Raw genomic sequence first — 26,342 nt, forward strand, 5'->3', positions numbered from 1 at the left:
AGAGGGAGCTTTACTCTGTATCTAACCCCGTGCTGTACCTGTCCTGGGAGTGTTTGATGAGGTTGATTGGAGGAAGAATTAAGGGGCAATTTTATTACTATGGGGTTAATTAACACTTTTTGTAAAGTGCTTTCACCTGTGTGCCCACTGACAATATTGGAGTATTACCCCTGCATTTGCAATTTAACTTGTGGATTTGATTGATCTGGGAGTATTGAAATAATCCACCTCCCTCATTTCCAGAAGATAAAGAATTGGTGAGACACAGTTATGTAGCTTAAGTGTAAGAACATCAGAAGCAGGAGGAGGCCATTCAGCCCCTCACACCTGCTCCCCACTCAATACCAACATGGCTGATCTTCTCGGTCAACTCTGCTTTCCTGCCCTATCCGTCAGTGCCCAAAACTCTATCGATCTCAGTCTTGAACATAGTTAGCAACTGAGCATCTACAGCTGTCGGGGGTAGGGAATTCCAAAGTTCCACCACCCTCTGAGGGAGGAAATTTCTCCCCATCTCAGTCCCAAATGGCTGACCTCTTATCCTGAAATTGTGAACCCCCCCCCTCTATCCCTAGACTCACCCACTGGGGTAGACATCTTCGCAGTATATATGTATATATACATATATTATATATATATATATATATATGTGTTTAGATACATAGACATCTATATTCTATTTATAATATATAAGCACTTGCATTTCTATAGCACCTTCCACGTTCTCAGCCTGCCCCAGTGTGTTTTACAGCCTATTGAAGTACTTTTGGCTGTTGTCCTTTTTTGGGGGAAGGGGGCCGCTAGCCAACCCATGCACAGCAAGATTCAAAGAAGGGGGAAAAGGCAATGTGAGAAAGGACAGTTAATTTGAGCTTCTGCATTTTATTTTTAGTGATGTGCTAAGTTGAGGGCTAAACACTGAGCTAGGAGACCCGGCGTGTGCCCTCCCTTCCTCTTTCCACTCCCGTGGTGACCGTGGGCACAGAAAGATCCCACAAGCAGCAAATGTGACAGGGAGCAGATTATTTGTGTGCGTGATTGATTCCCCCCTCCCTCTCTCTCTCTTGGCTTAGCTCCTGTGGTCAGGACTCAGCCAGTCCTTGTTTTTCCTTGGCACTGAAACCCAACATCTGACTGGATCCCAACTCCTTCTGCGGGGGGGGGGGGGGGGGGGGGGGGGGGGGGGGGGGGGGGGGGGGGGGGGGGGGGGGTCAGCTCCTGCAGACATCCGAAGCACACACCTTCCCCCCTCCCCACCACCCACCCCCCCCCCCCCCCCCCCAAACTTGTCTGATTTCCTTTGGCTTCACCTCAGAAGTTGAATCGTGCACGTTAAAATGTTTCTTCAAATCCCTGGCAGCAATCTGGATTCTGGGATGCTCCATCGATGTGCTGGCTGTATGCAGACAAAGAGAAAGAGAAAGGAGTTGAACTGGTGGGGGATTTATCTCTGGCCGCCCAAATCCGAGCAATCAGCTGATGTGTCGCTTCCTGCTTTAAACTGGGATTTCACCTGATACAGACAGCATACAAAATACCCCGCGCAGGGAAACATTCCTCTCTTGCATACGGTGCGGGAGCGATTGAAGTGTCCGAGCGCTTAAAGGTCCCACTCAGGAGGAAGTTCGCACCAGAGACTCTGCGGGGTGTTTCTGAGTGAAGAGGACCCTGGGCAAGGTAGGTCCCTCTCCTCTTGGACCCTTACTCAGCTTGTGTGCAGTCGCTCTCTTGTGACCCGAGTTTGTGTGTGTGTGTTCGGTGCTGCCAACCTTTTTCACAATACCCTCTGCCCGCCCCTCGCCAGGGGGCTTATCATCCTCTGGGCAAATTTGGTGAGCCAGGAGACAACTATGGAGTAGGGGAGTGGGTGGGTGGGGTCTCCTGGGTGGGGTCTCCCCCTCGATCCCTCCTCGTTCCCCCCTCGTTCCCCCCTCCCCCTCATTCCCCCCTCCCCCTCCCCTTCATTCCCCCCCTCCCCCTCCCCCTCGTTCCCCCCCTCCCCCTCATTCCCCCCTCCCCCTCCCCTTCATTCCCCCCTCCCCCCTCCCCCTCGTTCCCCCCCTCCCCCTCATTCCCCCTCCCCCTCATTCCCCCCTCCCCCTCCCCTTCATTCCCCCCTCCCCCCTCCCCCTCGTTCCCCCCTCCCCCTCGTTCCCCCCTCCCCCTCGTTCCCCCCTCCCCCTCGTTCCCCCCTCCCCCTCGTTCCCCCCTCCCCCTCGTTCCCCCCTCCCCTTCCCTCTCCCGCTCCCCCTCCCCCTCCCCTCTCCCTCTCCCCCTCCCCTCTCCCCCTCCCCTCTTCCCCTCCCCTCTCCCGCTCCCCTCTCCCGCTCCCCTCCACCTCCACCTCTCCCCTCCACCTCTCCCTCTCTCCCAATCTCACCCTCGTTCCCCCTCCCCTCCCCCTCATTCCCCCCCTTGTTCCCTCCTCCCCCGCATAATGCCAGTGAGCACAGCAAGATCCCACCAGCAGCATGGCTTATGGAGCAGGTGAACGTGATAATGCAAGGCGAAAAGTTTTTAAAAAAGGAAAACTGTAGGAGCACTCAGGAAAATTGTTCATTTTTATTTTAAAAAAAGGACAGGTTTCATTCGCTCATCGCCGTGGGGTCTGGAGTCATGTGTAGGCCAGACCGGGTCAAGGGAGACAGGTTCCCCTTCCCGAAAGGGGGTATCAACGAACTGGATGGGGTTTTTAACAACAATCATTTCCATGTTCGCCATTAGCTCTTAATCTCCAAAATTAATTGGATTTTGAACCGATTTGGCATGCTGGGTTTTGAACTCGCACCACCTGGGATTGTAAGCCCAGGTCTCCGGGTTGCTAGTCCGGTAACGTAACCGCTGATGCCGCTGCACTCTAACTGCATTCCCATGTTATGTGCTGATCTTATTAGAATGCAAAAAATGGCTGGTGGGGGGGGCGGGGTTTGAGTCACAGCCAATCGGGCAGCAGGCTGCCTGTTGGCTTTCCGATTGGCTGCGAGGTGGGGGGGGGGGAGGAGGCACGGACGGTGCCGGGGCATGATGCGCTGGTTGGCCATCGCCCGGGGCAACTGGGGCATCCCCATGCACTGAGGGCTGTCGGCATGCAGTCTGCCCAGAGTTGTCAAGTCTTTGGCTTTGGAGTGGTCCTTAACCGTTGTTTCTGGAAGTGACTCATGGTCAAATTCTGTCTGGTGTGCGGTGGGCAGGGTTGGGTTGATGGGGTGGTGGTGGTGGTGGTGGGGTAACCCAGTCAGAGGGGCTGCGCGAATGGAAGGTTCTTGTTGTAGCGATAGCGGCGATACCCCACCACCCCCATTGGCCCCTGAGACTGAGCCTTTGCTGGTCACAATAAGTGCTTGTCGTGGATGAATGAGCTCAAAACTAGTCTCTTACCTCGAGCTGGTGAAGACAGCTCTTTGGCGTAGTGGACTACCCCAGCCTCTCTCCACACTGTGGTGTTACAGCCGCCCACATTTATGGGCAAGCCAATGCTCATCACACATTTTGACAAGCCCTTCTCTTAACAACGGAATTGCTACACAATGTAGTTGCCGGTTGACAGGGTGATTGTTACTGGGCCTTGGCAATGTAATTACTGGCACATTGGCAGGTCGAGGGTGTTCCTAGCTTACGACAGCTTGCCCGATGGCACATTAGTGCACTGGCATGGGTAACAGAACATCGGCACGCGACTGCTTCCGAGGCCGGTGCCCGGCCATGACCGGCTGCTCAGCGGGGACACCATCCAAGCCTGGCATTGGCAGCTTCAATGGACGGTGCCTCTGGCAACGCAGCATCCCCACAGGACTGCAGCCCTACCAGGGACTGAGGCGAATAGGGCAGATCTCGTCACTTCCTCCCTCAAGCAACCGAGACCAACAACGGATTAGTTGGATGCTTTATCACGTTTGTGGGATCTTGCTGCGTGATAATTGGCTGCCACGCTTGTCAACTAAACAACACTTCAACAGGATGCCATTGTTTTTGATGCCAGCTGTGTCTCGGTGGGTAGCACTCTTGTCTCTGAGTCAAACATTTGTGGCTTCAAGTCCCGCTCCAGAGACTTGCGCCCTGTGCCCACGTGCAGCAAGACCTGGACATTACCCAGGCTTGGGCTGACATTGGGCAAGTAACATTCACGCCACACAAGTGCCAGGCAATGACCATCTCCAACAAGAGAGAATCTAACCATCTTCCTTTGACATTCAATGGCATTACCATCACTGAATCCCCCACGATCAACATCCTGGGGGTTACCATTGACCAGAAACTGAACTGGACCAGCCATATAAATACTGTAGCTACAAGAACAGGTCAGAGGCTAGGAATACTGCGGTGAGTAACTCACCTCCTGATGCCCCAAAGCCTGTCCACCATCTACAAGGCACAAGTTAGGAGTGCGATGGAATACTCCCCACTTGCTTGGATGAGTGCAGCTCCCACAACACTCGAAGCTTGACACAATCCAGAACAAAGCAGCCCCGCTTGATTGGCACCGCATGCTCGGAGAGTCAGTACTGAGGGAGCTCTGTACTGTCAGAGGGTCAGTACTGAGAGAGCTCTGCACTGTCAGAGGGTCAGTACTGAGAGAGCTCTGCACTGTCAGAGGGTAAGTACTGAGGGAGTGCTGCACTGTCAGAGGGTCAGTACTGAGGGAGTGCTGCACTGTCAGAGGATCAGTACTGAGGGAGTGCTGCACTGTCAGAGGGTCAGTACTGAGGGAGCGCTGCACTGTCGGAGGTTCAGTACTGAGGGAGCGCTACACTGTCAGAGGGTCAGTACCGAGGGAGCGCTACACTGTCAGAAGGTCAGTACTGAGGGAGTGCTGCACTGTCAGATGGTCAGTACCGAGGGAGTGCTGCACTGTCAGATGGTCAGTACCGAGGGAGTGCTGCACTGTCAGAGGGTCAGTACCGAGGGAGTGCTGCACTGTCGGATGGTCAGTACTGAGGGAGAGCTGCACTGTTGGAGGGTCAGTACCGAGGGAGTGCTGCACTGTCGGAGGTGTGTGTTTCGGATGCGTTCTGAGGGCCACAGGAAGGATCCCAGGGACCTTTTTTTTGAAAATACCCAGGGGAGTTCTGCATGCTACGAGAGAAGGAAAGCACGGCAGATGATGGGAACCTGAAATTAGAACAGAAAATGCTGGAATTGCTCAGCCTGTCTGGCAGGGCCTGTGGAGAGAGGAACAGAGTTAACAGTAATGGTGTTCACCACCCTGGGCTGATACTTATCCCCCAACCAACATCACTGGCTGAAATCGCGCGAGATGACATCGGGCAAGCGTCCTGTCGCTATCCCACGCTCGTGCGATATCTTCGCTTGTTCGCCGTGCATAGAAGCCGCAATTAAGGGGGTAATTAAGCCCGTTAACAGTGCGATTATCTGTCATTTCACCTGGCCCGTCCAACCTTACAGTTGGGTGAATCGGCCTTTACCTTTGTCCTCAAACCTCATCCACGGGCGGGACGGAAATGAAACATGAATAAATTTCCGTGGGGCAGCATTTCCATTGGTCAAGTTCTCAGGTGACCGATTCTGATGCCCGGGACACTTTTTCCTTTAGTTTGGCCGTTTCGGGCCTTCGGTTCCCTGAGGCAGCTCTCTCTCGGCCTTCGGGGAGCTTCCTGTCGGCGCTGGTCCACGCCCGCGCTGGCGTCCACGCCCAGCCCTCTTCCCGCCCTGGCAGGCAGCGCTGAGCTTTCCAGTGGCACGTTCCACGCCGGCTCTACCCCGTTAATTGGCCAGCCAGCGTGGAATCGCGTGTCGGTGGTGGTGGTGTTGGGGGGGGTGGTGGGGGGAGGGGTGGGTGGCGATTGCAGTCGGGGGTCTGTCTCCTGGCCGATCCCAGGCCAGCCCACCCTCCGAGCTGAAAATTCAGGCCCATTTTTTAAAAAAAAATGATAAAATCTGGCTGTTATCCAGAGTGCGAGTGCAGTTTGACTCCCTGATTTCCACCCCACCCAGCTGACCCCGCCGGTTCGACCGAACGCCAACCCCTAAGGCTGGACGGGCTATGTGCAATGGCCGACAATTGTCAAGGGGCTGACACTGGGCTCCATTGTCCTCTTGATTGTCGGCGGGCGCAATTGAGGCTTCTGTGCGTGTCCACGGGCGCGGGATGATGTCAGGGCGCTCGCCCGAGACCACCTCGCGTGACCTGCCTCACGCCATCTGCTAACATTACCCCCTTTAAAAGTCAACAGCCAGGCCTGGATATATTGCAGTCAGCATCGAGGGATTGGCCCTCACTGTTTATTGCACGTCCTCCAACATTATGTGGCCCTAGGCAGTATGAATAAAGCCGACGGTAACTGGAAAGTTATTTCAGCACGGCATCCTCTGTGGAGATGTGGTGTGTGTGGGCTGGGCAGTAAAAGTAGCTCTCTTTAGCCAATCCGACTGAGAACTCCTCACTGAGGCACGCAGAGTATAAAACAGAAAGTGTCAATTAGAATTCTTAATTCAAGGCAAAATCTGATGTAAAAAGTTAAATAAAGAAAGTAAAATTAAGGAAACCAAAAGAGACAGAAAGGAAAACAAAAAGTTAAATAGCAAATTACTTTATTTTTCAAATCCCCAACAACAATTAAAATCCGAAGGGATGAGCCTCCACGCTTGTAATAGTAAATTTTCAACGCCAGAGAGGATTTCTGGCAGTGATGAAGGTTTTTTTTATCTAGTTTGGTCCCAGCTCGAGTTTGGTCAGCATATTTTATAAAGGAGGTCAACATCTTAGAGATGGTTTGTAGGAGATCTACTAGACCGGTACCAGTGATGAGGGCCTTCAGGTTGGCGGAGAGACGGGAGAAGCCGGGGAAGGGGTTGTTCACCAGAGAGCAGAGAAGGTTAAGGGGGAGATTGAATCGAGGCGTTCAAAATCAGGAGGGGTTTTTGATGGAGTAAATGAGGAGAAACTGTTTCCAGCAGCAGGAGGGTCGGTAACCAGAGGGACTCAGATTGAAGAGAATCGGTAAAAGACCCAGAGGGGGAAATGAGGGGAATTTTTTTATTTTTTACACACAGCGAGTTGTTGTGATCTGGAAGGCACTGCCTGAAAGGGCGGTGGAAGCAGATTCAATAGGGTAAGGTTCAAAAGGGGGAGTTAGATAAACACTCGCAGGGGAATAATTTTTGAAGGCTGCGGGGGAAAGAGCGGGGAGGGGGGTGGTGGGGTGGGGGACGGGTTTGTGGGGCCTAATTGGGTCGATCATTCAGAGAGCCAGCACAGGCACGATGGGCTGAATGGCCTCCTCCTGTGCTGCAAGATGGTCTGACTCTGAAGCTGGTATCTGAAAGGGGAAATGGGGGCGGTGGTGGTGGTGGGTCATAAGACACCCTGTCATTTGCAGCTACGTCTGGCTGCAAGGCACAGAGTTCAGTCACTGAACTGAAGTGGCAGCAAAAGCTGACAGGAAGGCAGACGCACGCAGGTTAATTCCTTAAATTTCTTTGGAAATGTATTTACAGTCAAGGCTGAAACTTCCTCGATGCTGAGGTGAATCAGTGTTATTGTATTATCTGGAATTTGTCTACCCTCTTCTGACAGGGGAATTTTCTCAGTGTTTAGAATCTGCAATGTCACACTCAGTCTGAGTTCCTGTATGAGTCCTGCCTGGAGTAAGGACAGCCTCAGCCGGAGTAATCCGGCCTCCCCCCCCCCCAAACAACACTGCGCCGATTCAATAAAAGCCTAAGAGCTCTTAGTAAACACAAGAAGGAAACAAACAGGAAAAGACCATTCGGCCCCTCGAGCCTTTTCTGTCACTCGATGAGATCATCGTATGTACCTTAACTCCAACTTTTATCGACTTGGTTCTGGAAATATTTAATCCTCCTTACCCAACAAGAGCTGGTCAATCTCAGCGTTGACATCATCAGTTGACACCTCCCCAAACTCGACAGCTTTTGGGTGGGATGGAGTGGGGTTGGGTGGGGGGAGAGAGTTCCAGATTCCCTCTCCTCTCTGTGTCACCCCCTGAACGGCCTGGCTCGAGTTTTAAGGTTCTGCCCCCTTGTCCTGGATGAACTACCATCCCCCGACACCCCGCACCTACCCATCCCCCACACCCACGTCCCCAACCCCCCACACCCCGCACACACCCATCCCCCACACCCACGTCCCCAACCCCCCATACTCCGCACCCACCCATCCCCCACACCCACGTCCCCAACCCCCCACACCCCGCACCCACCCATCCCCCACACTCCGCACCCACCCATCCCCCGCACCCACCCATCCCCCACACCCACCCACACCCGCACCCCATCCCTGCCGTCATCCAACTGAGGATATATCTTCTCTCTATCGCGCCCTCCCCTCCAAAAAATCTTTGATCAGTTTAAGCGCTCCAGTTTAAGCTTCGATACCAGAGGGAACGCTCTTCCAACCTGTGCAACCCTTTCATTCCCCGCAATCATTCCGGTGAGTTTTTATGCTGCATTCAGGTGAAAGGACATCAGAAGAGAGCGCGAGGATTTCGAAAGCACTGACCCTGCCTTTTATGCTATTTGCCTGCCTTACCCCTGCACCTATGTACCTCACGTCCCACCCCACCCTGCCGTGGCTGTGTGCCTCTAGTCCCTACACTGCGTGTTCTTTATTTGTTCATGGAAGTGGGGGTGTCTGGCAAGGTTGTTACCCATCCCGAATTGCCTCTGAACTGAGTGGCTTGCTAGGCTATTAAAGGCAACTAAGAGTCAACCCCATGGCTGTGGGCCTGGTGTCACATGTAGGCCAGACCAGGTAAGGAGGGCAGATTTCCCTCCCTAAAGGGGACCAGATGGGTTTTTACAACAATCGATGATAGTTTCATGGTCGCCATGACTGAGACTAGCTTTATATTCCAGAGTTATTTAAATTCCACTGGTTGCCGTGGTGGGATTCGAACCTATGCCCTCCAAAGCCTTAATCTAGGCCTCTGGATTACTAACCCAGTGACACTGCCACTACACCACTGGTTTTCACCCCCCCCCCCCCTAGTCAAAGTCAGTGAACGGAGGAGGTGGTGGCGTTGTAGCATTGTTGCTAGAGTTGTATTCCAGAGACCCAGGGTAATGCCCGGGGGACCTGGCTTCCAATCTGCTGCCCTTACCCGGTCTGGCCTACACCTGACTCCAGTCCCACAGCAATGGGGTTGACCCTTAAAATGCCCCCTGAGCAAGGGGGTGGGCAATTAATGCTGGCCTGACCAGTGGCTCCCATGTGCAGAAGCGCCAGTACCCAGTCAGTGAAGATAAGCAAATTCTAGATGATGCAATAGCGCTGAATCACCTCAGCATCGAGGAAGTTTCAGCCTTGACTGTAAATACATTTCCAAAGAAATTTAAGGAATTAACCTGAGTGCTTTCCTGTCAGCGTTTGCTGCCACCTCAGCTCAGTGACTGAACTTTGTGCCTTGCAGCCAGACATAGCTGCAAATGACAGGGTGTCTCATGACCCACCCCCTATCTTCCCCCTTCCAGATACCAGCTCCAGAGTCAGACAATTACCTACTTGGGTTTTTGTGAATTGTGACATCAGACTCAACCCTATGAACCCGAAGCCTATTGGGCAGCAGCTCTCCCCACCCTCCGCTGATGGCGCCGATGCTGCTGGAGGATCATCAGTGCTGCCTTGCGAATCAGATGGGAGGGTAGGATGTGAGGGTCTCTACGAGACGCAAGATGGGGCCGCAAGCTCATGATGGTCTCACACCTGCTGAGTCATGTCGACAGGGTGCCCGACCTGAGACTACCCACGCGGGTGGCCGACCTGGTGCTATGCCAGGGAGCCCGTTGACACAACGGGCAAAGGAACACGTTCCAAAGGTGATCTCCAGGTTGAAGGGCCTGCTCTCGATGAACTCGATCAACACAAGGGAAACTGAGGCCGGTTCATGTCCAAAATAGTGTCAGTGACCTTCCAATCGACATGAGCAGCCACGGAGAGATAGAGAGAGAGACAATGGTGTGAGAGAGGGAGAGAGGGAGAATGGTGTGAGAGAGGAAGAGAGGGAGAAAATGGTGTGAGAGAGGGAGAGAGAGAGAAAATGGTGTGAGAGAGGGAGAGAGAGAGAGAAAATGGTGTGAGAGAGGGAGAGAGAGAGAAAATGGTGTGATAGAGGGAGAGAGAGAGAATGGTGTGAGAGAGGGAGAGAGAGAGAGAAAATGGTGTGAGAGAGGGAGAGAGAGAGAAAATGGTGTGAGAGAGGGAGAGAGAGAGAATGGTGTGAGAGAGGGAGAGAGAGAGAGAAAATGGTGTGAGAGAGGGAGAGAGAGAGAGAGAAAATGGTGTGAGAGAGGGAGAGAGAGAGAGAGAAAATGGTGTGAGAGAGGGAGAGAGAGAGAAAATGGTGTGAGAGAGAGAGAGAATGGTGTGAGAGAGGGAGAGAGAGAGAAAATGGTGTGAGAGAGAGAGAGAATGGTGTGAGAGAGAGAGAATTGTGTGTGTGAGAGAGAGAGAGAGAGAGAGAGAGAGAATTGTGTGTGTGAGAGAGAGAGAGAGAGAATGGTGTGTGAGAGAGAGAATGGTGTGTGAGAGGGAGAATGGTGTGTGAGAGAGAGAGAGAATGGTGTGTGTGAGAGAGAGAGAATGGTGTGTGTGAGAGAGAGAGAATGGTGTGTGAGAGAGAGAGAGAGAACGGTGTGAGAGAGAGAGAGAGAGAATGGTGTGAGAGAGAGAGAGAGAGAATGGTGTGAGAGAGAGAGAGAGAGAATGGTGTGAGATAGAGAGAGAGAGAGAATGGTGTGTGAGAGAGAGAGAGAGAATGGTGTGAGAGAGAGAGAGAGAGAATGGTGTGAGAGAGAGAGAGAGAGAATGGTGTGAGAGAGAGAGAGAGAGAGAGAGAGAATGGTGTGAGAGAGAGAGAGAATGGTGTGTGAGAGAGAGAGAGAGAGAGAGAGAATGGTGTGAGAGAGAGAGAGAGAGAATGGTGTGTGAGAGAGAGAATGGTGTGTGAGAGAGAGAGAGAATGGTGTGTGAGAGAGAGAGAGAGAGAATGGTGTGTGAGAGAGAGAGAGAGAGAGAATGGTGTGTGAGAGAGAGAGAGAATGGTGTGAGAGTGAGAGAGAATGGTGTGAGAGAGAGAGAGAATGGTGTGAGAGAGAGAGAGAATGGTGTGAGAGAGAGAGAGAATGGTGTGAGAGAGAGAGAGAATGGTGTGAGAGAGAGAGAGAATGGTGTGAGAGAGAGAGAGAATGGTGTGAGAGAGAGAGAGAATGGTGTGAGAGAGAGAGAGAATGGTGTGAGAGAGAGAGAGAATGGTGTGTGAGAGAGAGAGAATGGTGTGTGAGAGAGAGAGAATGGTGTGTGAGAGAGAGAGAATGGTGTGAGAGAGCGGAGAGAATGGTGTGTGAGAGAGAGAGAATGGTGTGAGAGAGAGAGAGAATGGTGTGTGAGAGAGAGAGAATGGTGTGTGAGAGAGAGAGAATGGTGTGTGAGAGAGAGAGAATGGTGTGTGAGAGAGAGAGAATGGTGTGTGAGAGAGAGAGAATGGTGTGTGAGAGAGAGAGAATGGTGTGTGAGAGAGAGAGAATGGTGTGAGAGAGAGAGAATGGTGTGAGAGAGAGAGAATGGTGTGAGAGAGAGAGAATGGTGTGAGAGAGAGAGAATGGTGTGAGAGAGAGAGAATGGTGTGAGAGAGAGAGAATGGTGTGAGAGAGAGAGAGAGAGAGAATGGTGTGAGAGAGAGAGAGGGAGAGAATGGTGTGAGAGAGAGAGAGGGAGAGAATGGTGTGTGAGAGAGAGAGAGAATGGTGTGTGAGAGAGAGAGAGAATGGTGTGTGAGAGAGAGAGAGAATGGTGTGTGAGAGAGAGAGAGAATGGTGTGTGAGAGAGAGAGAGAATGGTGTGTGAGAGAGAGAGAGAATGGTGTGTGAGAGAGAGAGAGAATGGTGTGTGAGAGAGAGAGAGAATGGTGTGTGTGTGAGAGAGAGAGAGAATGGTGTGTGTGTGAGAGAGAGAGAGAATGGTGTGTGTGTGAGAGAGAGAGAGAATGGTTGTGTGAGAGAGAGAGAGAATGGTGTGAGAGAGAGAGAGAGAGAGAGAATGGTGTGTGTGAGAGAGAGAGAGAGAGAGAATGGTGTGAGAGAGAGAGAGAGAGAGAATGGTGTGAGAGAGAGAGAGAGAGAGAGAATGGTGTGAGAGAGAGAGAGAGAGAGAATGGTGTGTGAGAGAGAGAGAGAGAGAATGGTGTGTGAGAGAGAGAGAATGGTGTGAGAGAGAGAGAGAGAGAGAGAATGGTGTGAGAGAGAGAGAGAGAGAGAGAATGGTGTGAGAGAGAGAGAGAGAGAGAGAATTGTGTGTGAGAGAGAGAGAGAGAGAATGGTGTGTGAGAGAGAGAGAATGGTGTGTGAGAGAGAGAGAATGGTGTGAGAGAGAGAGAGAATGGTGTGTGAGAGAGAGAATGGTGTGAGAGAGAGAGGGAGAGAATGGTGTGTGAGAGAGAGAATGGTGTGAGAGAGAGAGGGAGAGAATGGTGTGTGAGAGAGAGAATGGTGTGTGAGAGAGAGAGAGAGAGAGAATGGTGTGTGAGAGAGAGAGAATGGTGTGTGAGAGAGAGAGAATGGTGTGTGAGAGAGAGAGAATGGTGTGTGTGTGAGAGAGAGAGAGAGAGAATGGTGTGAGAGAGAGAGAGAGAGAGAGAATGGTGTGAGAGAGAGAGAGAGAGAGAATGGTGTGAGAGAGAGAGAGAGAGAGAGAATGGTGTGTGAGAGAGAGAGAGAGAGAATGGTGTGTGAGAGAGAGAGAATGGTGTGTGAGAGAGAGAGAATGGTGTGTGTGAGAGAGAGAATGGTGTGAGAGAGAGAGAATGGTGTGAGAGAGAGAGAATGGTGTGAGAGAGAGAGAGGGAGAGAATGGTGTGTGAGAGAGAGAATGGTGTGTGAGAGAGAGAATGGTGTGTGAGAGAGAGAATGGTGTGTGAGAGAGAGAATGGTGTGTGAGAGAGAGAATGGTGTGTGAGAGAGAGAGAGAGAGAATGGTGTGAGAGAGAGAGGGAGAGAATGGTGTGTGAGAGAGAGAATGGTGTGAGAGAGAGAGAGAATGGTGTGTGAGAGAGAGAATGGTGTGTGAGAGAGAGAATGGTGTGTGAGAGAGAGAATGGTGTGTGAGAGAGAGAATGGTGTGTGAGAGAGAGAGAGAATGGTGTGTGTGAGAGAGAGAGAGAATGGTGTGTGTGAGAGAGAGAGAGAGAGAGAGAGAGAATGGTGTGTGTGAGAGAGAGAGAGAGAGAGAGAATGGTGTGAGAGAGAGAGAGAGAGAGAGAGAATGGTGTGAGAGAGAGAGAGAGAGAGAGAGAGAATGGTGAGAGAGAGAGAGAGAGAGAGAATGGTGTGAGAGAGAGAGAGAGAGAGAGAATTGTGTGTGAGAGAGAGAGAGAGAGAATTGTGTGTGAGAGAGAGAGAGAGAGAATGGTGTGTAAGAGAGAGAGAATGGTGTGTGAGAGAGAGAGAGAGAGAATGCTGTGTGTGTGAGAGAAAGAGAGAATGGTGTGTGTGAGAGAGAGAGAGAGAATGGTGTGTGTGTGAGAGAGAGAGAGAATGGTGTGTGTGTGAGAGAGAGAGAGAATGGTGTGTGTGTGAGAGAGAGAGAGAATGGTGTGTGTGTGAGAGAGAGAGAGAATGGTGTGTGTGTGTGAGAGAGAGAGAATGGTGTGTGTGTGAGAGAGAGAGAGAATGGTGTGTGTGTGAGAGAGATAGAGAATGGTGTGAGAGAGAGAGAGAGAGAATGGTGTGAGAGAGAGAGAGTGGGAGAGAATGGTGTGTGTGTGAGAGAGAGAGAGGGAGAGAATGGTGTGAGAGAGAGAGAGAGGGAGAGAATGGTGTGAGAGAGAGAGAGAATGGTGTGAGAGAGAGAGAGAATGGTGTGAGAGAGAGAGAGAATGGTGTGAGAGAGAGAGAGAATGGTGTGAGAGAGAGAGAGAATGGTGTGTGAGAGAGAGAGAGAATGGTGTGAGAGAATGGTGTGAGAGAGAGGGAGAGAATGTTGTGAGAGAGGGAAAGAATGGTGTGAGAGAGGGAAAGAATGGTGTGAGAGAGAGAGAGAATGGTGTGAGAGAGAGGGAGAGAATGGTGTGTGAGAGAGAGAGAGAGAGAGAATGATGTGAGAGAGAGAGAGAGAATGATGTGAGAGAGAGAGAGAGAATGGTGTGAGAGAGAGAGAGAGAATGGTGTGAGAGAGAGAGAGAGGGAGAGAATGGTGTGTGAGAGAGAGAGAGAATGGTGTGTGAGAGAGAGAGAGAATGGTGTGTGTGTGAGAGAGAGAGAATGGTGTGAGAGAGAGAGAGAGGGAGAGAATGGTGTGAGAGAGAGAGAGAGAGAGAGAATGGTGTAAGAGAGAGAGAGAGAGAGAGAGAGAGAATGGTGTAAGAGAGAGAGAGAGAGAATGGTGTAAGAGAGAGAGAGAGAGAATGGTGTAAGAGAGAGAGAGAGAGAATGGTGTGAGAGAGAGAGAGAATGGTGTGAGAGAGAGAGAGAGAATGGTGTGAGAGAGAGAGAGAGAGAGAATGGTGTGAGAGAGAGAGAGAATGGTGTGAGAGAGAGAGAGAATGGTGTGAGAGAGAGAGAATGGTGTGAGAGAGAGAGAGAGAATGGTGTGTGAGAGAGAGAGAGGGAAAGAATGGTGTGTGAGAGAGAGAGAGAGAATGGTGTGTGAGAGAGAGAGAGAGAATGGTGTGTGAGAGAGAGAGAGAGAATGGTGTGTGAGAGAGAGACAGAGAATGGTGTGTGAGAGAGAGACAGAGAATGGTGTGTGAGAGAGAGACAGAGAATGGTGTGTGAGAGAGAGACAGAGAATGGTGTGAGAGAGAGAATGGTGTGTGTGAGAGAGAGAGAATGGAGTGTGAGAGAGAGAGAGAGAGAGAATGGTGTGTGTGAGAGAGAGGGACAGAACAAGAGGCCAGCTACAGAGCCTGAGAATCCATCACCAATTCAATAGGCTGCCAACCGATATGCCCACTGTGGGGAGCCTGAAAGGCTAAAGGGCTCATGAGTCACCTCTGAACCAGAGCCAGCACTGATGGTGTCACTTTACCTCAGTCAGCCACAAAGAAAGAATCCCCCTCAACACGAGGGGTTAATTGATGGGTCATGGCAGGTATGTTCTGCCCTGCTATCCCACCCAGGCTGAAAGGATAGGCCTACGTTTGGAGTGAACCTGAGGAGACAAATGGTCACCTCACAACACTAGGGAGAACTCACCCACTCTTTTAGGATTATGGCCATGGCGTCGTCTGAATCCACCTGAGAGGACAGACTCAATTTAATGTCTCATCCAAAAGAAGGCACCTCTGACAGTGCAGCACTCCCTCAGTTCTGACCCTCCGACAGTGCAGCACTCCCTCAGTACTGACCCTCCGACAGTGCAGCACTCCCTCAGTACTGACCCTCCGACAGTGCAGCACTCCCTCAGTACTGACCCTCCGACAGTGCAGCACTCCCTCAGTACTGACCTTCTGACAGTGCAGCACTCCCTCAGTACTGACCCTAGAACAATACAGCACTCCCTCAGTACTGACCCTCCGACAATGCAGCACTCCCTCAGCACTGACCATCCGACAGTGCAGCACTCCCTCAGCACTGACCCTCTGACAGTGCAGCACTCCCTCAGCACTGACCCTCTGACAGTGCAGCCCTCCCTCAGCACTGACCCTCTGACAGTGCAGCCCTCCCTCAGCACTGACCCTCTGACAGTGCAGCCCTCCCTCAGCACTGACCCTCTGACAGTGCAGCCCTCCCTCAGTACTGACCCTCTGACAGTGCAGCACTCCCTCAGCACTGACCCTCTGACAGTGCAGCACTCCCTCAGTACTGACCCTCTGACAGTGCAGCACTCCCTCAGTACTGACCCTCCGACAGTGCAGCACTCCCTCAGTGCTGCCCCTCCGACAGTGCAGCACTCCCTCAGCACTGCCCCTCCGACAGTTCAGCGCACCCTCGGCACTGGCACCGGGCACGTCTGCCAGAATTGGTGGGATTTGGGAGGTGACGTGGGGGTTAGGTTGGCCAGTGGAAATGAGAATAGGAGGTGGCTGGTTGTGAGTGTGAACACCAGCATTGTCCTGTCAGGCTGAATGGTCTGTCTCTGAGCTGTCCATCCTGTGTAACTCAGGGATATGATTTCCTGACAGAGGTCAGTCTGAGTCCCCTGTAGCCCTTAACCTGAGTGACCTGCCAATGAGCGGCATTGAATTAAATCGGTTTATGAGCTATGCAGAGTGGAGGGGTGTGGTGTGCGGGGTTGGGGGGGGTGGGGGGTGGGGGGGGGTGGTGCAGGGTGGGGTGAGCTATTTTCCTGGGGGCAGTTATTTCATTGGCTGCCTCTGGCTTCACCATCCAATTAAGGATGGCCCTTGTATTCCAGAAGCTTAGGCCCAGCCAGGACAGATTGCCACTACTGAGGCAGGTAGGAGATGTCGAGGGCCCCTCAAAGTGAAGGCTCCCTTGGAGGACTAAAAAAATATATCTTTTCGGAAGGGGGGAGAGGGTGGGGAATGTCTCCGACCTGCCACAGGGAAGGCCCCCAACTCCCCCCTCCGTTGAGGTGATGGCCTCTCCCCACCATGAGTCAGTGGTGGGGGTGGGATGCTCTCAGGAAGTGGGGGCGATCCCTCTCAAGTGCCCCGAGTTGTGGCTTCAGTTATGCAAACCGCTTGCTCCCCCTCCATTGGCTCCCCCTCCATTGGCTCCCCCTCCATTGGCTCCGCCTCCGTTGCCACCCCCGACCACCCCCCCAGAGATCCCCTTGTGTTCAGGACGACGTCTCGCTCAGCGAGGCCCTGCCTTGGGCCTCCATGAGGCTCAACGGGCCTATCTGCAGCCCACGGGGCAGGTGGGACGCCCCACAGGGGTGGGGGTGTGGGGTGCGTGGTGGGGTCTGGGGGAGCAGAACCTGCTCCCTTTTCCCTCTTTTCTCTGCCCCCCTGCCTCACCATTTAAGACGTTGGGGAGGGGGGTGGGGGGGGTGCGGGGAGGGCACGTGACACGGCTTGACCGGCGAGTTGCCGCCATTTTGAAGGACCGGCAGCAAGCTCCGCCCTGTCGTCGCCAAGGAGAGCTTCGGAAGCCTTTCCTTTGCCCCTCCCCCCGCCACCCCCGCCCCTGGAACGTTGACCATCCGAGAGCTGAGAGAGCAGGACCCGCCGAGGGAGGCACTTCTCCCACCTTCCGGACCGCGTCCGGTCTGTCCAGGTTGGATTTGTAGGAGTTTTACCTGAACGCTCATGGAGCTGACGTCAAGAACGACATTAACATTGGCTCGATGCTCCTCCCATCCGGGAGCTGTCGCAGACAGAATTTCTCCAGCGCTCTTAGGTGTCGCTAGTAAACATTCCAGGCTTCACAGCAGCTCAGGACCATGGAGAGATAGTATAAAAGGAAGGATTCTATTCTAAAGGGTGCGCGGGAGCAGAGAGACCTGGGTGTACATGTACGTAAGTCATTAAAGGTGGCAGGGCAGGTAGAGAGAGTTATTACTAAAGCATACAGTATTCTAGGCTTCCTTAATAGGGGCACAGAGCATTAAGAGCAGGGAGTTTATGATGAACGTATAACACTGGTTAGGGCTCAGCCAGTGTATTGTGTCCAGTTCTGGGCGTCACACTATAGGAAGGATGTGAACACTTTGGAGAGAGTGCAGGAGAGGTTTACAAGAATGGCTCCAGGGATGAGACACTTCAGCCTTGAGGAAAGATTGGAGAGGTTGGGACTGTTCTCCTTGGAGAGGAGAAGGCTGAGGGGAGACTTGATAGAAGTTTTCAAAATCGTGAGAGGTCTGGACAGAGTAGATAGGGAGAAACTGTTCCTGTTCATAAATGGATCGAGAACCAGAGGGCACAGATTTTAAAGTGTTTCGCAAAAGAAGCAAATGCCAGGTGAGAAAAAAACTTTTTCACACAGAGAGTGGTTAGGGTTTGGAATGCACTGCCTGAAGTGTGGTGGAGGCAGGTTCAATTGAGACATTCAAGAGAGTATTGGATGATGATATAAATAGAAACAACGTGCAGGATTACAGGGAAAAGGCAGGAGATTGGCTTAAGTTAAAATACTCAGGGAGCCAGTGCAGACACAATGGGCTGAATGGCCTCCTTCTGCACTGTAAGAATTCTGTGATTCTGTGGTGTACACTAAGACAGTCTCTGACTCGTGGAGGTCAGAAACACTGTAGCTCGTAGAGCTAGAGCGGCTGACCCGCTCTTGGACCCCCTCTTCGATGGCCTCACTCTCAAAAAACCCTGTCTCCAAAAGTATCTCCACAAGGACCGGGGGCAATCCTGTTCTTTGTTTCAACTGCAGGAGTGAATCAGCTGTTATTAATAGCCACTTGCTCATCCCCAGAGTGCGTGGGCTTTGTTATCACTCGTGACTATGTTAATCTCCAGCATTAGTCAACGGTCTCAGAGAAGGAGGAACTTTCATTTCTCTAGCACGTATTTCACCTCAAAATGCCTCACATCCAACTGCTGTTGGAGTTGTAAATTTGCGCACAGCAAGCTCCCACAAACAGTGCGTGAGGACATAAGAAATAAGCAGAACGTTCAGCCCCCTTGAGCCTGGTCAACCAATCAAGACGATCGTGGCTGATCTGTTTGCAGCCTTAACTCCATTTTCCTGTCTGGACCATCGCCCCCACCCCCCAACCCCCCCCACAACCCTCCCCCCACCCCCCACACCCACTCCCCACCCCACCCCCCTGACCACCCCCACCCCCCCACCCCCCCAACAACCCCCAACACCATAGCCCTTGACTTTATTTTCGATCAAAAATCTGTCCAACTCAGGCGTGAATATGTTCAGTGACCTCACTGCTCTCTGGAGGGAGAGAATTCCAAATGCTGATGACCCTCTGAGAGAAGAAATTCCTTCTCATCCCCAGCTTCAATGGGGGAACCCCTTGCTCTGCAACTGTGCCCCTTTCCCACACACCCACCCACCAGTTCTAGATTCCCCCACAAGGGGAAACAACCTCTCATCATCTACCCTGTCGAGCCGAACCCCCCCTCCCACTCAGAATCTGCTATGTTTCAATCAGATCACCTCTCATTCTTCTAAACTCCAATGGATATAGGCCCAGCTTGTCCAACCTTTCCTTATAGGATAATCCCCTCATCCCACAATCAGTGAATCTTCTCTGAACTGCTTCCAACACAAGGATAACCCTGCTTAAGTAAGTAAGGAGACCAAAACTGTACACAGTACTCCAGGTATGGTCTCACCAATGCCCTGTACAGTTGACCTTTGCAATAAAGACCAACATTGAGCTTGCCTCCATAGTTACTTGCTGTATCCTATGTGCTGATGTTGTGTGGTACATGTACAAGGACACCCAGCACCATGATAACAAAGTGGGCGTTTGTTTTGGTGGTGTTGGTTGAGGGATAATATTGACACCCAGGATCTCGGGGAGAACTGGCCCCAGCGCTATTGCCCCAGTCCCCGGGTGCTCTGGGGAGCTGGCAATGGCCCTTCCTCTTCAAAGCAGTTCTGCAATGACAAGATTTTACCAGGCTGTGAAGAGAGGGAGGGGTAAGAGAAAGAAGGAAGTGAAAAAGAGAGATAGAGAGAGAGAGAGGCGGAACAGAGGAAGGAGAGAGAGAGGACTAGAGAGTGTCAGAGCAACAGGGAGCAAGGAGGACCAGTGAAGAGAGGGAGAGCGAGGGAGAGAGAGAGAGAGTGGAGGGAGGGGGAGTGCAAACTGGGAAAGGGGGAGAGAGAGTGAGGGAGCAAGTTGGTCTGGACTCAAACTGTACTGCATACCGTGTGAATGCTGTCACGGGATGCTGGGGAGAGAAGATGGTAAATGACATGGAATAGACCAGAAGATCCCAGAATCTTGCCTCTCCCACAGACGTCGGACTCGATCGTGCTGCCTGTGCTGGGGTGAAACTGCGAGAGTTTGTACTTTTCGCTCGAGCTCAGCAGAGAGCTGTTCCGCTGAGAGCAGCGGCTTTGGTTCCTGTCACTTCATTTATTTATTACAGCAGTCAGCGCATGGGCCTGCCAGAAAGTCCCCACTCTTTCCCCTTGGTAACCACAGAGACAGCAAACAGCCAGTTATCTTCCTCTCAGTCCCGCTACTCAACACGGGACCTCTCTCGGTAAGTTTGCCAATGGGGTTTTAAAAGTTGGATTGTGTAAAAGGGGGACACGTGTTTAGTTAGGTTCCTGTGAGAGCCAGTGTGTATGTCAATGCCTTAGCTCATCTCCTGCTGAGACTCCCATCCGTGCCCCTGTCACCGTCAAGACTTGACTATTCCAACAGAATAGATGCAAAAAATACTGCGGACGCTGGAAATCCAAAACAAAAACCAAAAACAGCTGGAAAAGCTCAACAGGTCTGGCAGCATCTGTGCAGAGGAACACAGTTAACGTTTCGAGTCCGCATGTTCTGTTGAAGGCTCATTCGTTAACTGTATTTCTCTCCGCAGATGCTGCCAGAGCTGCTGAGTTCTTCCAGGTGTTTTTGGTTTTGTTTTTGACTATTCCAATGCTCTTCCTTCCCGGCTCCCATCTTCCTGCCTCTGGAAACTCCCTCTGCACCAAGTCGATTCGGTTGCTCGCTGACCTACACTGGCTCCCGGTCTATCACTGCCTCAGTTATATAAATCACATTCGTGTGTTCAAATTCTCTGAAGGCTCCCTATCTCTGCAAGCTCCTCCAGCCCCTACAACCCTCCCTATCTCTGTAACCTCCTCCATCCCCTACACCTCTCCCTATCTCTGTAACCTCCTCCAGTCCCTATAACCCTCCCTATCTCTGTAGCCTCCTCCAGCCCCTACAACCCTCCCTATCTGAGTAACCTCCTCCATCCCTACAACCCTCCCTATCTCTGTAACCTCCTCCAGCCCCTACAACCCTCCCTATCTCTGCAAACTCCTCCAGCCCCTACAATCCTCCCTATCTCTGCAAACTCCTCCAACCCCTACAATCCTCCCTATCTCTGTAACCTCCTCCAGCCCCTACAATCCTCCCTATCTCTGTAACCTCCTCCAGCCCCTACAACCCTCCCTATCTCTGTAACCTCCTCCAGCCCCTACAACCCTCCCTATCTCTGTAACCTCCTCCAGCCCCTACAACGCTCCCTATCTCTGTAACCTCCTCTATCCCCTACATTCCTCCCTATCTCTGTAACCTCCTCCAGCCCCTACAACCCTCCCTATCTCTGTAACCTCCTTCAGTCCCTACAACCCTCCCTATCTCTGTAACCTCCTCCAGCCCCTACAACCCTCCCTATCTCTGTAACCTCCTTTAGTCCCTACAATCTTCCCTATCTCTGTAACCTCCTCCAGCCCCTACAACCCTCCCTATCTCTGTAACCTCCTCCAGCCCCTATCTCTGAAGATGGCCATGTTCCCTTGTGTCTGCTGCCCTTGTCCTTCTTGGTGGGTAGAGCTCATGGGTTAGGAATTGCTGTCAAAGGTGGCTTGGCGAGTGGATGGAGTGCATCAGGTACATGACATCAGGATGGAGTGTGTCTCTCTCCCTCCCTCTCTCCCTCTCTCTTTCTCTCTCTCTGTCTTTCTTGTGTATCTGTCAAATGCTGAATTCGGCTGCCAAAAAGGGACTGGTTGTAAAAACTAGGCTTCCATTCCTCAGAGCTTTGAGACCCAGGGTTTGATTTAATTGAGGGGTTCAAGATGATTAAATGATTCTACGGGGTCGATGTGAGAGAAACTATTTCATCTGGTGGGGGTGGGGCTGGTGAATGGAGTCCGGAATGAGGGGGAGAAACCTTAAAAATCAAGACAGAGCCGTTCAGGGAGTGATGTCAGGAAGCATTTCTTCACACAGGGGAGTGAAAATCTGGAACCCTCTCTTTCCCCAACACCACCTCCGACCTTCCTCCACTACCCCCCACGCCCCCCGCGCAAACAGTGCTGTCGAGTAGGGGTCACTTCATGGCCTCACGACGCCCTGAAGCTCTTGACTGCCAGTGAAGCACTGTTTGACGTGTAGTCAAGGTTGTCATGTAGGAGATGTGGCAGCGAATTTGGGCATAGCAAGATCCCACAAACAGCATTGCCCCAATGACCCAGGTCATCGCTTTTTTAATTCAAGTGGTGTTGGATAGAAGGCTGAATGTTGGGCAAGGATGTGATGGAGAGCCCCCCGTGTTTGTTTTTGAAATACAGACTGCAGTCATGTATGTCCACCTGAGAGGTCAGTTGGGTTCTCGATTTAAGGCCTCATCTGAGGCAGCACTCCCTCAGTACTGACCCTCTGACAGTGCAGCACTCCCTCAGTACTGACCCTCTGACAGTGCAGCACTCCCTCAGTACTGACCCTCTGACAGTGCAGCGCTCCCTCAGTACTGACCCTCTGACAGTGCAGCACTCCCTCAGTACTGACCCTCCAACAGTGCAGCACTCCCTCAGTACTGACCCTCCGACAGTGCAGCACTCCCTCAGTACTGACCCTCAACAATGCAGCACTCCCTCAGTACTGAGCCTCTGACAGTGCAGCGCTCCCTCAGTAATGACCCTCTGACAGTGCAGAGCTTTACTCTGTGTCTAACCCCGTGCTGTACCTGTCCTGGGAGTGTTTGATGGGGACAGAGTAGAGGGAGCTTTACTCTGTATCTAACCCCGTGCTGTACCTGTCCTGGGAGTGTTTGATGGGGACAGTGTAGAGGGAGCTTTACTCTGTATCTAACCCCGTGCTGTACCTGTCCTGGGAGTGTTTGATGAGGACAGTGTAGAGGGAGCTTTACTCTATATCTAACCTCGTGCTGTACCTGTTCTGGGAGTGTTTGATGGGGACAGTGTAGAGGGAGATTTACTTTGTATCTAACCCGGTGCTGTGGGAGTGTTTGTTGGGGACGGCGCTGGGATAAGTAACGTGCCCCAACACGGATTTGCATTTTACGACACCTGAGATTCGAGTGAAAGGCGAGTGAGTGGGCAGTGCAGCAGAGAGGGTGCCCCTTCGAAGAGGGCTTTTTTTTTTTGTTCACTCTGTGAGGTGGGACTATCGCTGGCGATGTCCCAGTTCAGGCGAGCAGTTGATTTTCTGCAGCGTTTGGCCTGCCTAAAATAGCTATCTGATTTAGCCAGAGGGAGGTGGTGTCGACGATACTGCCTCCATTCCAGGAAGCTGTGCTGCTGACCACCCAGTTATGTGCTGACACCTCTAATCTCAGACAAGCACAGTTGCAGCTGCAGCCTCTCTGTCCCAGCCCCCGCAGAGGCCTGGTCTCAGGCTTTGCAGGCCGAGTCAGATTGGAACTGCCTCCTCCTCGCCCGTGAAGGCTAAAGGAGTCCTCCCACGCCCAACTCCCCCCTCCTTTCGCACCGTGACGATCCCGTGACCAAGTGACCACCGGGAGCACTCCGCTCTGGGCACCGGGATCGCGCAGGTGTGCCAGTTACCACCCTCACCCCTGGCTGGGCCATGCCATAGGGGGAGGAAGGGGCCCGTGTTTCTGTCAGGCCTGCTCTTTGACCCCTCTCGGGGCCTGCGCATGTGCCCCACCCCCTCCCTGCCCCGCCCCCACACCAAGAGAGCCGACACCCTCCCACCCCATCACGGATCTGCTGATGGAGGCAGGGCAGGGCAGTGACAGTCACGCCTCATCACCCCTTTTCGAGGCCGGGCAGGGAAAGAGTATGTAACTATGCAGGGGAGGTGGGGGGGGTGCATTAAGCCCAAGTTACTAACACTTTGAATCGTCAGGCTCGGGTTCTCCGAGAGTCATCTGCGGCTAAGGGAAAGACTGGCCTTTGTAAGTATACTCAAGGCTGAGAGGGACCGATTTCCTATGGGGGAAAAGGCAGGAAAGAGTATTATCAGATCAGCCATGACATCATTGAATGGCAGAGCAGACTCGATGGGCCAAATGGCCTACTCCTGCGCCTTCTCCAAAGTCATTGGATGGAGCAATAACTGCAGACTGGGTGGGCTTGTAACAGCTCACTTTTTTAAACAAAATCTGTCATTAGAATACAATAAAGTGACTCTGAAGTGACCACACTTCAAAGATATTTCATTGGCTGCTGACCTCAGGGCTTCTCAGCGTGTTATCCAAGCATTTTCATGTTGGAGGCTGCTATGTAAATGCAGGGTGGTGTTGTTGGTGCTGCAGACTTTGATTTATCAGTGAGCTCAATAACTCCTTCCACAGGAACAGAGCTCAGGGCCCCCCAGGCAGCTGAAGGCACGGCCGCCAGTGGTGGAGCGATGGGAATCGGGGGATGGTCAAGAGGCCGGAATTGGAGAAGAGCAGAGATCTCGGAGGGTTGTAGGGGACGGAGGAGGTTACAGAGATAGGGAGGGTTGTAGGGGCTGGAGGAGGTTACAGAGATAGGGAGGGTTGTAGGGGCTGGAGGGGGTTACAGAGATAGGGAGAGTTGTAGGGGCTGGAGGGGGTTACAGAGATTGGGAGGCGTGTAGGGGCTGGAGGAGGTTACAGAGATAGGGAGGGTTGTAGGGGCTGGAGGGGGTTACAGAGCTTGGGAGGGCTTTAGGGACTGAAGGAGGTTACAGAGATAGGGAGGGTTGTAGAGGCTGGAGGAGGTTACAGAGATAGGGAGGGTTGTAGGGGTTGGAGGAGGTTACAGAGGTAGGTAGGGTTGTAGGAGCTGGAGGAGGTTACAGAGATTGGGAGGGTTGTTAGGGCTGGAGGAGGTCACAGAGATTGGGAGGGCTGTAGGGGCTGGAGGAGGTTACAGAGGTAGGTAGGGTTGTGGGAGCTGGAGGGTTTTACAGAGATAGGGAGGGTTGTTGGAGCTGGAGGAGGTTACAGAGATAAGGAGTGATGTAGGGGCAGGAGGAGGTTACAGAGATAGGGAGGGTGGTAGGGGCTGGAGGAGGTTACAGAGATAGGGAGGGTTGTTGGAGCTGGAGGAGGTTACAGAGATAAGGAGTGATGTAGGGTCTGGAGGAGGTTACAGAGATAGGGAGGGTGGTAGGGGCTGGAGGAGGTTACAGAGATAGGGAGGGTTGTCGGGCCTTGAGGAGGTTACAGAGGTAGGGAGGTTTTTATCAGCTGGAGGAGGTTACACAGATAGGGAGGGTTGTAAGGGCTGGAGGAGGTTACAGAGATAGGGAGGGTTGTCGGGGCTGGAGGAGGTTACAGAGATAGGGAGGGTTGTAGGGGCTGGAGGAGATTACAGAGATAAGGAGGGTTGTAGGAGCTGGAGGAGGTTACAGAGATAGGGAGGAAGATCCATTTGCCTCATTTTTTTTCCCACTTTCTCCATCCCTCCCTATCTTGATCACATCTTTATTTCACATCTCCGTTTTTCTTTCACTTTCTGTCACTCTGTCATTTTTAGTTCTGCGGTTTAGGCTCAAAGGCTTAAATGTGGGCGGCTTGGTTAAGATGATGTGAAAATGGACCTTGTGGTTGATAATGAGGGGGACAGCTGTAGACTGCAGCAAGGTATCAATGGCCTGGTGAAGTGGACAGAAAAATGACCAATGTAATTCGAGCTGGAGAAGTGTGAGGTAATATACTGTGGAGGATAAACCTGGCAATACATGGTCAGGTACTGAGAGGGGTAGGGGAGCAGAGAGACCTTGGACTGCATGTCCACAGATCCCTGAAGGTGGCAAATGGGTAAGGTGGTTAAGAAGGCGGGATTTTTTCCTTTACTGGTTAAGGCATCGAATACAAGAGCAGGGAGGTCACATCGTGAACTGCAGATAACACTAGTTAGGCCACGGCTGGAGTTCTGTGTCCAGCTTTGGTCCACCACGTTATAGGAAGGGTGTGATCACGCCTGAGAGGTTACAGAGGAGATTTTACACAGGGTGTTGCCGGGGCTGGAGAATTTTCGCGATGAGGGAAAGATTGGATAGGCTGGGGTTCTTTGCTTTGGAACAGAGGAGGCTGAGGCGAGATTTAATGGAGGTTTTATAAAGTTACGAGGGAGCCATAGAGAGTAGAGGGGAAGGGTCTGTTTCCCTTTACTGTGAGGTCAGTGAAGTGCAGATTTGAAGTGACTGGTGAAGGGATGAGAGGGGAGTCGAGGAGAATCTTTCTCACCCAGAGGCTGGTGGGGACCTGGGACTCACTGTCTAAAAGGCTGGGAGAGGCAGAAACCCCTGTCACATTTTAAAAAGTACACGGGTAAGAACTTGAGGTGCGGTAGCCATCAAGACTGTGGACCAAGACCGGAAAATGGGATGAAGCTGGATGGCTACTTATAGGCCGGCACAGACATGATGGGCAGAGTGGCCACCTGCTGTGCTGTAAATTTTCTGGGATGCGACAGTTCTCTGGGCCTTTGATGTTCTCTCCCTTCCTCATTCTCTGTTTACTCCCTGTTTCTCTCTTCCCCCTTGACTGATCCCTTCCTCGACCTTTACCTTTTCCTGACTCCCTATCTCTATCCTTCCTTCAATCCCAGGTGTTTCCCGCTCATCATCTTGTTTTCCC

At 52.3% G+C, this 26,342-nt stretch overlaps 1 protein-coding gene across 5 annotated transcripts in view; it reads left to right on the forward strand.

The window, feature by feature from the left end:
- Positions 1 to 1,356: 1,356 nt before the first annotated feature.
- Positions 1,357 to 26,342, forward strand: part of LOC121271109 (hepatocyte cell adhesion molecule-like) — a 45,509-nt gene continuing 20,523 nt past the window's right edge. For 3 of the 5 annotated variants that reach the window (XM_041176870.1, XM_041176871.1, XM_041176866.1), the window contains exon 1: positions 19,635 to 20,060. The gene's annotated coding sequence lies outside the window, so the exon portion shown is untranslated. Of the gene's footprint in view, positions 1,678 to 19,632; positions 20,061 to 26,342 lie in introns of those variants that run through there. The other 2 variants (XM_041176868.1, XM_041176872.1) reach the window with 2 other exon arrangements.

This window comes from Carcharodon carcharias, chromosome 29 (assembly GCF_017639515.1).
Source record: "Carcharodon carcharias isolate sCarCar2 chromosome 29, sCarCar2.pri, whole genome shotgun sequence".
NCBI classification, from domain to species: Eukaryota; Metazoa; Chordata; class Chondrichthyes; order Lamniformes; family Lamnidae; genus Carcharodon; species Carcharodon carcharias.